Below are 11018 nucleotides of genomic sequence, written 5' to 3' on the forward strand. Positions count from 1 at the left end.
ATATAGAGAACTTGATCATGTCTTACACATTGTGCAACTACTACCTTGGACATAGCTGGCACCATCCTTCACCTGGATGAATGAATAGCTTCCTAAAAGGCCTCTTTGCGTGTCTCTGCTCTCCTGAGGTGGTTTTCAATACAGCAGCCTTTAAAATGCAAATGGGGTCTTCCCATGCCTCTGTTCAAACCCATGTCACTCCAAGAAGCCAAAGGCCCACACGAGGTCTAGAAGGCTCTAGAGATCTGGCTTCCTCACATTGTCAGAACTCCTACCCCTTTTCCCTCTCCCAGTATCGCAGCCACACTGGCTTCAGGAGCCTTGTTGAACATACCAGGGGAGGTTGAGGACCTCAAGACCTTTATCCCAGGTATTCACTTGGAGCGCTGCCTTCCCTCCAAGTATTTCCTCATATCTTACTTTCTCAGAGCGATTGCCCCGCCACCCTAATTAATGCTCCATGTGCCATGCTTCCCACCCAGCATTCTCCATCCCCTTTTCACCCTGCTCTGCTTCTTTTACGTTCCCATTATCCTGGCCAACAACCATATATTTACAGATTAATCATGATGATTGTTTACGCTGTGCACCCCTACCAGAATGTATGTTTTCAGCGGTATGTCCATTAGAAATGCATTTAATTCTCAAAAAGAAAACCAAAAACATATAAAAGAACAAATAAACCTGAGATGGGTGCTACCATTTTTATAGATTAAAAAATAAAATAAAATAAAATAGTTAAGTAGCTCACCAAGAACACAGAAGTAGAGATGGAATCCAAGGCCAGGTAGCCTCCAGGTCCTGCAGCCCTAACCAGTGTGCAGTATGACCTCGCAGTGTCCGGAGGGCAAGGTCAGTGGTGGCGTGGGGAACTGAAAGGGCCCTGGAGACTCATTGCCAGCTGCTCCTGCGTGCTCACGCACGTTTGCTAAACTCTGAGTTAAACCCCAATCTCACAGATAAATGATTCAGGATGAGAACTTCTTTTTCAAAAAATACGCCACTGCCTCAACTGAATAATCAGTTTGCCAAGGAAATAGTGATATTCTCCCCCTCTGTTGAGACGTACTGTATGTATATTCCACCTGGCCCCGTTGCATGGCTCAATTACCTTCACTGGAAGAAATGTGTGTAATACCCTGGGCGATCATTCTGTACTAATGAGAGGCAGGAAACCCACAACAATATTCCCAAACACAATATTATAACACATTGCTTTGGAGGTCAAGGTGATTTTTGTAATGCAAGAATCACCTGAACTCAGGTGGAAAAACTGCTGAGGGAGGTCAGCACGAGTAGAGAGATGGGTTATATAATCTGGGCATCGGAAGCTCTTTGTATAATGTGACTCTCCTGTTTATTTGAGAAGTAAATTAAAACACATAAAGATTATAACAATTCTTTGCCATGCCTTCATCATTTCTGACTATAGATCAATGGGGGAGAATTGTACAGGTGTGCAGATGTGCTGGGGTGAGCCATTTTTAGTTTATCTTTCTGATAACCTCCATACCATTACACATGAACGCGCGCACACACACACACCACACCACACACACCTCATACACACGGGTGTGTTTCTGGGCTCTTGTAAAAGCCTTATATCTAGTCTTCCTAACTTCAGTTTTCCCTTGCCCAAGCCCTCTAACACGCTGCCCTTAAAATGACCTTTCAAGAAACTAGACTGGAGCATGTCACTCTTCTACTGCAAATCTTTTCATGTACCTTTTACCCACTGTAGAAAGCACATAGTTTTCTGTGTGGCAACTAGTCATCCAATTCAGGCACACTTTTTAACTCTGTGCCCCTCCCCACCAAATGCTCCCTGCTTTGCTGCACCTCTGCTTTTCGCTCCTGCTGATACTCCCTGTCTCCTCTGGATCTGTCTAGCCAAATTAGATTAATACGCAACATTTGAGAACCAGTGCAAATATTACCATTTCTGGGGAAGAAATCTTAACCCCCAGCAACCCCTGCAAATAGGCAAACACATGCACACATCTGCGGATACTGTAGAAATAATAGTTTTATCTTCTGTGTTTCCACAGGACTTCATTCATTCTTCCGGGACAGTGGTCCTCCTTGTATTTTGGTGATTTTCCTGTGTTCTCCCCTGGTGTGCAAAGTCTCCAAAAGTCTCTAGGAACCAGAAAATCCCCGTCGGTGCTTGTGGAGGTGAGTCAGCATTGAAGTTATCAGGTATTGATGTGCCTCACTATTTATCCTGGTTGTTATCTGAGAGTTGAATTGGAGAAGCACAGACCTGTTGACAGGAAATGTGCGTGGAAATTCTCTAGAGTTACCCATCCACTCACTCACTCACTTAGTTCAAGAAACACGTGTGGAGAACCCAGCTGCGGCCAAGCGTCATGCTAGGCGTTGGAGCTGGCGGGGTGAGCAGCAGACTGGCCTTGCCCTCGTGGGTCCCACTGCATAGGAAGCAGTTGTGTCACAGTGAAGTGCGTGCCGATCACTGCCACGCTCAGGCTCTATGGCTAGTTCTTAAGCTGCACGAAGAAAAGGTTTGTGTTTGACTCACTTCTGTATCTCCTACATTCACTTCAATCACCTGTCAATCACCGTTCAGCTTTTTCGCTCATGGAGGTGTTCAATAAATAGCTGATGGAAGAGGGAAAAAGAGGGAGGGAGAGAGAGAAGTGTCTTGGTTATTAAACCAAGCTAAACTTTCTGATCCCAACTGTACAAATAAATCACAACTTTCTTCACACGTTCTCTTCGAAAATATATTACTGCAAACTCTGGTAGCACTGGCACCGAAACCAGTAATAAGAGAAAAACAACAAAACAAAACAAAACAAAAAACAGTAAAAACAACATAAAATAAACTAAAATCCCTCGCCAATAGCCTAAGCATGAGAGAGGAGCATTCCCTGACGATGCAATCCCTCAACCTGTCTTCATTTTCTTAAGTGACTTCCCAAACTCTTGGGGTTTTGCACACCTCAAAGGCTTTGGGGATTGGATGGAAGGAAGCAGAATACATTAAACAGGACCATAATTATCTCTTTCCTCCCCCCCCCCCCCAATTCCTGTAGGGCTCTAGGAATGCCATTGCCCTTATTTAATGCAGTACAGTATGTGTGTGTGTGTGGGGGGGGAGGGAGCAAAGTCCAACCTGCACCCTGACAGTCCCTCAGCAGTTTGCAGCATTGAGGGGTGGAGGATAGACAGGGAGTTTGAAGGAAGCTGCCAGTGTTGGATGAGACAACTGCTATGCCAGACCTGAGTGTCTCCCAGTAAGTGCTGGGGAGACGTCTCGCAAGGTGGTGCCCACTCAGGAGGATGAGCGCCAGGCTGGAAGCCTGCTTTGCTCACCTTGTTACAAACTGAATCGCTGGGCGTTGCTGGAGCCAGGTCAGTCCTCAGGCATGGGATTTGCTGCAGAGGAGGAAGCAGCATTCTCCTGACTCTAGTGTTTCTTTACTTGTCAGCTAAGAACTGGGGAAAGGGGAAGATGATTGAAGATGGGGAATTTTCCCCCCAACATTTTTTATTATCCTGTCCTGTCTCAATCATTTCAATGTTCCGAAAGTAGATTTAGAGGAAGGCTAGCATACAGAAAAGAACAGCCAAGTTGCCGAGGGCTGTTGAATTTTTAATCCCCCAGTATTTTTTCCCCATTCTCTATTTATTATCTGTTTTCAAAGCCTGCAGTAAAGGGATTGTGGAAGCCCCATTTATTGTCAGCCATTCAAAAAGCTTCATCATGTAGCATGACTAGGGGGAAAACCAGCAGTGAGTTTTTAGAACAATTTTCTAGGAGCCAGAAATGATGTCAGAAACTAAATGTTTAGCATTGAGGTGAGAAAAACAAGTGATAGAAATGATGGCAGTGACTGCAGTATAAACAGCTTTGTGTCCACTCCCCCGGAGGCTCTGCGTCCCTGTGACCCTGTCCTAGCCCCCACGGCAGGAGGTACCTAAAGATCTAGGTCCAGAACTATACCTGTACTCCGGAAGGGTCGCACTTCTTGTCTGTTTCCCTTCCCTGACTCAGGTGCTTTCTGGTGACAGAATTTGCTGTCCTTTGTCCTGTAGCTTAAGGTTTTCCTTCTGTAGAGAGAAGGGTCCAGGAGGGACTCTGCCCTTGGCTCACAGTGATGGCTTCCGCCCCCGCCCCCACCCTCTGACTGCTCCATCAGGGCCTTTCTCCCTCCTAGCCACTGTTCCTGTCTTTCTCCTGAACACCCTAAGGTACCTGGAAAAGCAGCCTGCGAGTGGGCTGCTTTCCCCCTGGGTCTGCTGCTACCGGGGTTTGATATTCTCACATGGGCCTTTAGCAGTTGATTTGAACTTTTAGCTGATTTCTTCTTACCAGGGCCTGCACTGTCCCACAGCCTCTATTCCAAGTAAGCTTGTGTTTTGCATCCCTTCTCTCGTTGAGAGGGGCCTGTATTCCCTTACATTTGGGGTTAGCTTGTTGCTCTGTACACTCAGCTCTCTGATGGAATCACGACAGCTGTTAATTTGCAGAATGTCTCTCTGTATGTGTTTTATTGTTTTTGGTAGGTGACACTGTTGCCTTTTTTCAGCGTTTTCCATCCTAAGTGGAAGACAGAAATCAATTGTTGTGTTTGTTGAACTCAGTTTCAAGGGTTCTATTTTAAAGGGACACTTTCAAATTGCAGTTCACCCAGAGGAGAGTGATGAGGGTGTTTGTGGGCCTGGGTGCCATGGGAAAGGAACTAGAATAATCTACACTGAGGATAAAAGGTCTAGAGGGAGAACTCTTCAAATATTCTCAGGGTAGCCATTTGGGAGCAAGATTATTCTTAGTTGGTGTTACTCTAGGTCAGAAGTCATGGATGGAGATGACAGGGAAGCAGAGTTATGATCAACACCAGGGGAAAACATCCTATTAAAAAGAACTGTTCAAGCCGGTGGAGTGTTTTTGGAGGTCATGACCTCTCTCCCCTTCTGACGGTGGAGGCAGTAGAGTTGAGCATGCATGAACATTTGTCAGGATATTGTCAAAGGTTGTTTTAGCATTCAGTTAGGAGTTCGGAATAGATGAACTGTGCCCTACTTTCAATTCTTATAATTGCAAGGAATAGATTCTTTTTTTTTTTCTCCTCTTTTAATTTCACTCTGAATCCAGGGTAAGAACCCACTGACTTTCAGGTCCTTACTTATGTGACTAAACGAAGTTGTGGCTTCTTAAGACAAAGAACGTACACCTTAGTTTTGAGCACTGAGCTATTATTCAAGGGGGTTCTTTCTGACTTGGTACAGACCGAACGTCACCAATTATGGATTGTTAGTGTTAGGAGTGTTTTCTGCTTGGAGTGGCATCTTTATCAAAGTGCTCTGAAGTAAACATTAAAATTGAAGACAAAATAATGATGATTTACCCCAGCAAAAGCAACATGGACTTGTATAAGACTGATTTCAGTGATGTTTTTAGGGTCTATAGTAAGAGATCCCAAAAAGTAAAAATCATTTGGTTTCGAGGAAACAAAAAGGAAGCAATTGTATCAGCTGAAGTTGGCCACATGTGAATGAATACATAATGCAAAGTGACATACAGGTAGAAAATATGGTTATTTTTTAAAGAAGGCTGGAATCATACTTTATTCCACAGTAAATCAGTGGCCCCCATGAAACCGATCAGAACCTGGAAAATCTAGTTGGGGAATAGGCAGGTCCCCAGGGGTGAGCAGGGCTGAGAGGCATAGATTTGGTTTCTTCAGTGTTATATATGACTCACCATTTTCTTGCAAAGACTGAAGCTGATTTGCTACCTCTGGTATTTTATGTGGGAATGACAGTGCCAGAAGCAAAAATACTTTGTGATATTACATCTAGACTTTGCCTCAGATGTATTGTATCTATATTGAAAAATGAAATAATAAAATTTCCTTTCTTTAAACTGTCATAAAGAAGACATTTTGAGCCCGGCCAGTACGCACACAAAGTCTGTGGCTCTCCTGTGAAGGAAGCAACACTGAGCCCCGGCAACCTCTCCTTTTCCATTCCTGTGCTCTCTGTCTCTTCTGCATACTGTCCCCCTTGCTCTTCTCTCCACCATAATCTTTCTCTCCTTCAGAAAGGGCCAACCCTAAAGTTTTATTTGGCTCTTGGCCGTTCATTGCTTGCCATTTGAGAGTAATGTTGGGCTTACAAAGACCAGTTTGGCAGATATATTAGAGCTGAGAGAGGGGTAAGCCATAGACCTTTTAGTGCAAAAGATTGTACGTCTTCTAAGCATAAGATTGTTTCTGCTTAAAGCATGGACTGTACAATTCTTGTGTTATACTTTGTTTCAAGGCATAAAAGCCAGTTGTGTGGTTAGTTAATAGGTACATTCTCCAGGCCCCTTGCTTCTCCTCCTGCTACTCTTGTTTCCTGCATTTTGAGTGTTTCTCTGCTCTTTGCGCTTCCTCTAGAAGAATCCCTAGAGCGTCCCCAGTGAAACTGGGGGAAGAAAATGGAAATTAATCTAGATTGCTAATTTGAGATCCTCTGGTTAGAGTTTTGACATAGAAAGAATTTGAAATTGTCAACCCAAATCAGGTTACTGCAGTATAAATAACTTATCAGTAGATTATGTTCGCATTTCTACAGCTTTCTTGAAAACTGGACTTCGTTTTACACCTATATTTTTAATAAAGAATAATATTTTTAAATTACTTCAATAATTTAGAATCAATTTAGCTTTGGATTTTAATGATGTTTATTTTATCCTAAATTCTTTTAACAAACATTTGTAGATTACTTACTCTGTGCCAGTTACTGTATTAAGTTCTGGGACACACAGAAAAACAGTAGAATGCAATCTGTTTTCTCATTGGGGCTCTTCTGTTTCAGGCACTGTGAGGATATAGAGATGACTTAAGATATGGTTCCTGCCTTCAAGAGGCTGTATAGACTATGAGAAGAAAGAAAATTTATTCGTAAGGGCATATAAGGACACATTTGGACAACTGGTGTAATTATTAATATATAACATCCAGGAGTCCAGGAAATTAAGCAGGAAACTGAGTTCAACCATATAGGATGAGAGAATGTAGATAGGAGGAGAAGAGGGAGTGAAGATTATTCAAGTACAGTAGATGGGGCAGTGAATATGATGGCATATTTTAGTTAGATGCTCTGAACACACTCTGATAGAAGAAAAGTTAGTATTGAGTGTCTGTTATGTAATTAGCACAAATCCGAAAGGGACAGGGCATACATGCGTAGTGTCAGGTATCATCATTTTCATCATGAGCTCACAACTTTGTTGGGGTGCCAAGAATAATGTACATGGGAAAATTAGAAAGCACTTACATTGTAGCAAGTGATTAGCTGCTAAATAGTGTGGCTAATTCTAATGTGTTGTATGAGTTACTGAGAGAGGAGACCAAGAAGGCTGGAGAGAAATCATGGATGGCTCCATAGAAGTGGTAGGATCTTATATGACATAGAAGATTTGGATGGGGATTGTGAAAGTGTGGATAAAAAGACATTTTTTTTTTTTTTTTTGTAAAGTCAAGAGTAACAGAGATTTTCCAATGAAGAAAAATGTAAAATGATGCTGGGCCATTAGGCTGAATGGCTTTGTAAGCCTGAGAGAGATCTGATGACACTAGAAACAGAACCTTTAAAAAGCATTTATTTTTGTCGTTAATAGGATGGAAGAGAAATTTTAGAATAACTTCCTCCTATAAGTAAGACTACAGTATTCCCATTATTATGTTTGGATGAAAAAGTTGGACAGTGAGGAAGACTGATAGGAAAAAAAACAAACAAACTGTTTGTTTGAAATACTCGTATGGTATTGGAAGAGCGCTCTATAGATACCCTGGACCATCAGAAAGATGAACAAGTGGATCCTAGAGCAACTTAAGCCTGAAACATCACTGTAGGCAAAAATGACAAAACTGCAGCTGTCCTACTGTGGGTACATCATGAGAAGGCAGAGTTCTTTGGAAAAGACAGTAATACTGGGGAAAATAGAAGATGGCAAGAAAACAGGATGACCGAGTATGAGATGGACTGACTCCATGGACTGACGAAGCCACAGGCATGAGTTACAGGAGCTGAGCAGGGCTGTTGGGGACAGCACATTGTGGACGTCACTCACTCACAGGGTCGCCGGGAATTGAAGCCGACTCATTGCTACGTAACACACGTAACAAGTGGGACCATTGGAAAACCAGACTCATGGAGTTCATTCATCAGAGTCCTGGAGTTACAGGAATTACAAGAGGATAACAGGCAGAAGAGAAGTATTTGTGGTCTAGAAGGAGAGCAGAAGGGCTGTGGTGTCATGATTACCGTGTTAGTCAGTGCTATTTATGTCACTTAACCATGTGAGTCAGTCATTGCCTGATAGTGCTGAGAGCAGTTCACCTCCCTTTCTTACAAACTCCATTTAAGAGACCCCCTTGCTGAATAGCTTCCAACTACCATGTTTCCCCAAATATAAGACCTAGCTGGACAATCGGCTCTAATGCATCTTTTGGAGCAAAAATTAATATAAGACCCGGTATTATATTATATTATATTATATTATATTATATTATATTACTTACAGTAAAATAAGACCCGGTCTTATGTTAATGTTTGCACCAAAAGAAGCATTAGAGATAATTGTCCGGGTAGGTCTTATTTTCAGGGAAACACAGTAGGTTCAGCCGATGCCAAACACAGGTAGCAAACTGGCAGGGGTGGTGAGGAAATCAGTGTGTCTCCCTCCCAGCTCTTCTTTGGAGGAAGGAGATTGGACTTTTCACCACTTTCACTCCCTCAGGCTTCCAGCTCCTGAAGTCACACTGCCTGTGGGTCTACATTCTGCCAGATGAATCTGGCTTCTGAGTTCTGGAAACACCATTTCTTCCCATGTTTCTCCAGCCTTTAGGTGATAGCAGCCTTTTGTTGTGGCTAATCTCTGGGTTAATTAATCATCTCCTATTTGGCTTCTCAGCTTTTTTTTTTTAATTTTTTATCACCAGTTTAATCAATTCTACCAGGGGTGCCAAAAAAATGTATACAAGTGGACACTTTGGTCAATGTTGTTCAAGCAGTAGTTCGCCATAATCAGAAGTGTCTGGACGCTGATGGTAATGATTTTGAGCACCTCTTGTAACTGCAAAATTTAAATGTGGCTTTGTATTCATCTTTTGTTATTGGTATATATTGAGTATTACAATTTTTAATACAGTTTTCCTTTCTTAAAATGTGTGTACATTTTTTGGCACCCTCTGTATATATGAAATTCTTATTGTTTAAAGTGCATAGAAATATTCCTGTTTTCTGGCTGGACTCTCACTGTGTAACCATGGATAAATCTTTCTGGCTCTGGTTTTCATATCTTTAAAACTGAAAGCATGAGCTAGTTGATTTGTACAAAATAACTATTGTACAAAATAACTGATTAACTCAGAATATCAGATATGTAAGATACTATATTCTATGAGTTTATCATTTTGTAATTCTTATATCTGTATAAAATCTTCCCATATGATATGTGGTGCTCTTTTGGGCACTTGCTAAACTGAAGTTTTGAAAGAATTATCCAATGATTGTAGAATTTTAAAATGGTGGGCATTGACCCAGCATAGGTTAGCCATTTTAAGGATCAAAACTGAAAATCTGCTTGGTGATGCATGGAGAGTAGAGCATAGAAGGGAGATACCTCATAGGAAAAATCGTAAAAAAAGATGCCAAGAATGTACATACATTTGGCCCCAGAGACTGAGCATTTGGAGCAAAAAGGTCAACAGCACAGAAGAAGAGGCGTCTTTTTTCTTAGCAGTTGCTAACACCCGCTGTGTCACGTCCTTCCTCTGAATTTCCGTTTCTTTAGTGACCAAGACCACCCTGTAGCCTTATAAGTGTCTACTTCAATCACATGACAGGCAATTTAGAATTTTTGTAATTATCTAAGGATTAGCAGTGGATTAGGCTTTGTTAGTTCCCAATTGAGTGCTCAATTTTAGAGCCATAATTGGAAAGATTTCCAGTAATTTGTGGTAGTTGTACTTAGTAAAAGGAACAGAGTGATTTTTGTTACTTTATCCCTTTGTTTGGTCTTTATAGTCCATATTTGGCAGAGGTATGAGATAATCTCTAACAATAAGCATCTTGGACAAGATTCTTTGTGACACAAATGCAGAGGAGATTGAAAATATCCTACTACCCTGCTAGTTACTTATCCTCTCTGGGAATTATCAGTCATCATTACCCTTCGTACTATGAGACAGATTCATTCGTGTGCCAGTGTTGAATCGGTGAAAGTAAGTTTTACTCAAAATTAACCAGTCTATTATTTTTTAGACTGATTGAGTTCTGAAATAGTTGATGATTGAGCCAGTGCTAAATCATTAAAAACAATATATATTAAATGATTAATTGCATCAACACTGTGGTATGCCTTGTACAGACACTTGCAGAGGCACCAATATTGCCTTGGTTAAGATCACAGCCAGATACCCTGAAGCCCCCATACAGAACAAAATGGGATAGAGGAAATTCTATTGGATGCTACTAGCGAAGCATTGGTAGTGAAACAAACATGTGTGGGGATATGTATCTATTTGCATAGATATCTGTATGATACAAATGGCCATCTATAGTCCATGATTATTCAATGAAAAATTTATTTAGTTTAACACGTTTATAGATAACTCTGAGGTGACCAATATTCTAGGCTCTTTGGGAGATGCAAGGGAAAAAGAGGTGATAACATGTATCTCCTGTTGCCACTAAATTCACAGATCAGTTGTAGATAGAATAATAGCAAAAATAAAATTTTTTCTTTACACTTCATAGCAGTTTTAGAAATAAATCACTGAATTTTGAACAGAATGAAAAACAAAGGTACCATCTACTAATTTCTGTAGAACCCTGGATGCTAAATCATTGGCACTAGACTCATAAGGCTTAACGTTTAGTCTCGGTTCTGCTACTGTGTGTTAACTTGACTTCTGTTTGTGTATCTATAAAATCTGCTTGTTAGACTACAATGGTGAACCTTCTGGCCTGTCAGGTAAAATCCTTCAGAGCTGTGCTGC

The sequence above is a fragment of the Rhinolophus sinicus genome, chromosome 4 (assembly GCF_057876585.1).
Source record: "Rhinolophus sinicus isolate RSI-liver-muscle chromosome 4, RSI-T2T, whole genome shotgun sequence".
NCBI classification, from domain to species: domain Eukaryota; kingdom Metazoa; phylum Chordata; class Mammalia; order Chiroptera; family Rhinolophidae; genus Rhinolophus; species Rhinolophus sinicus.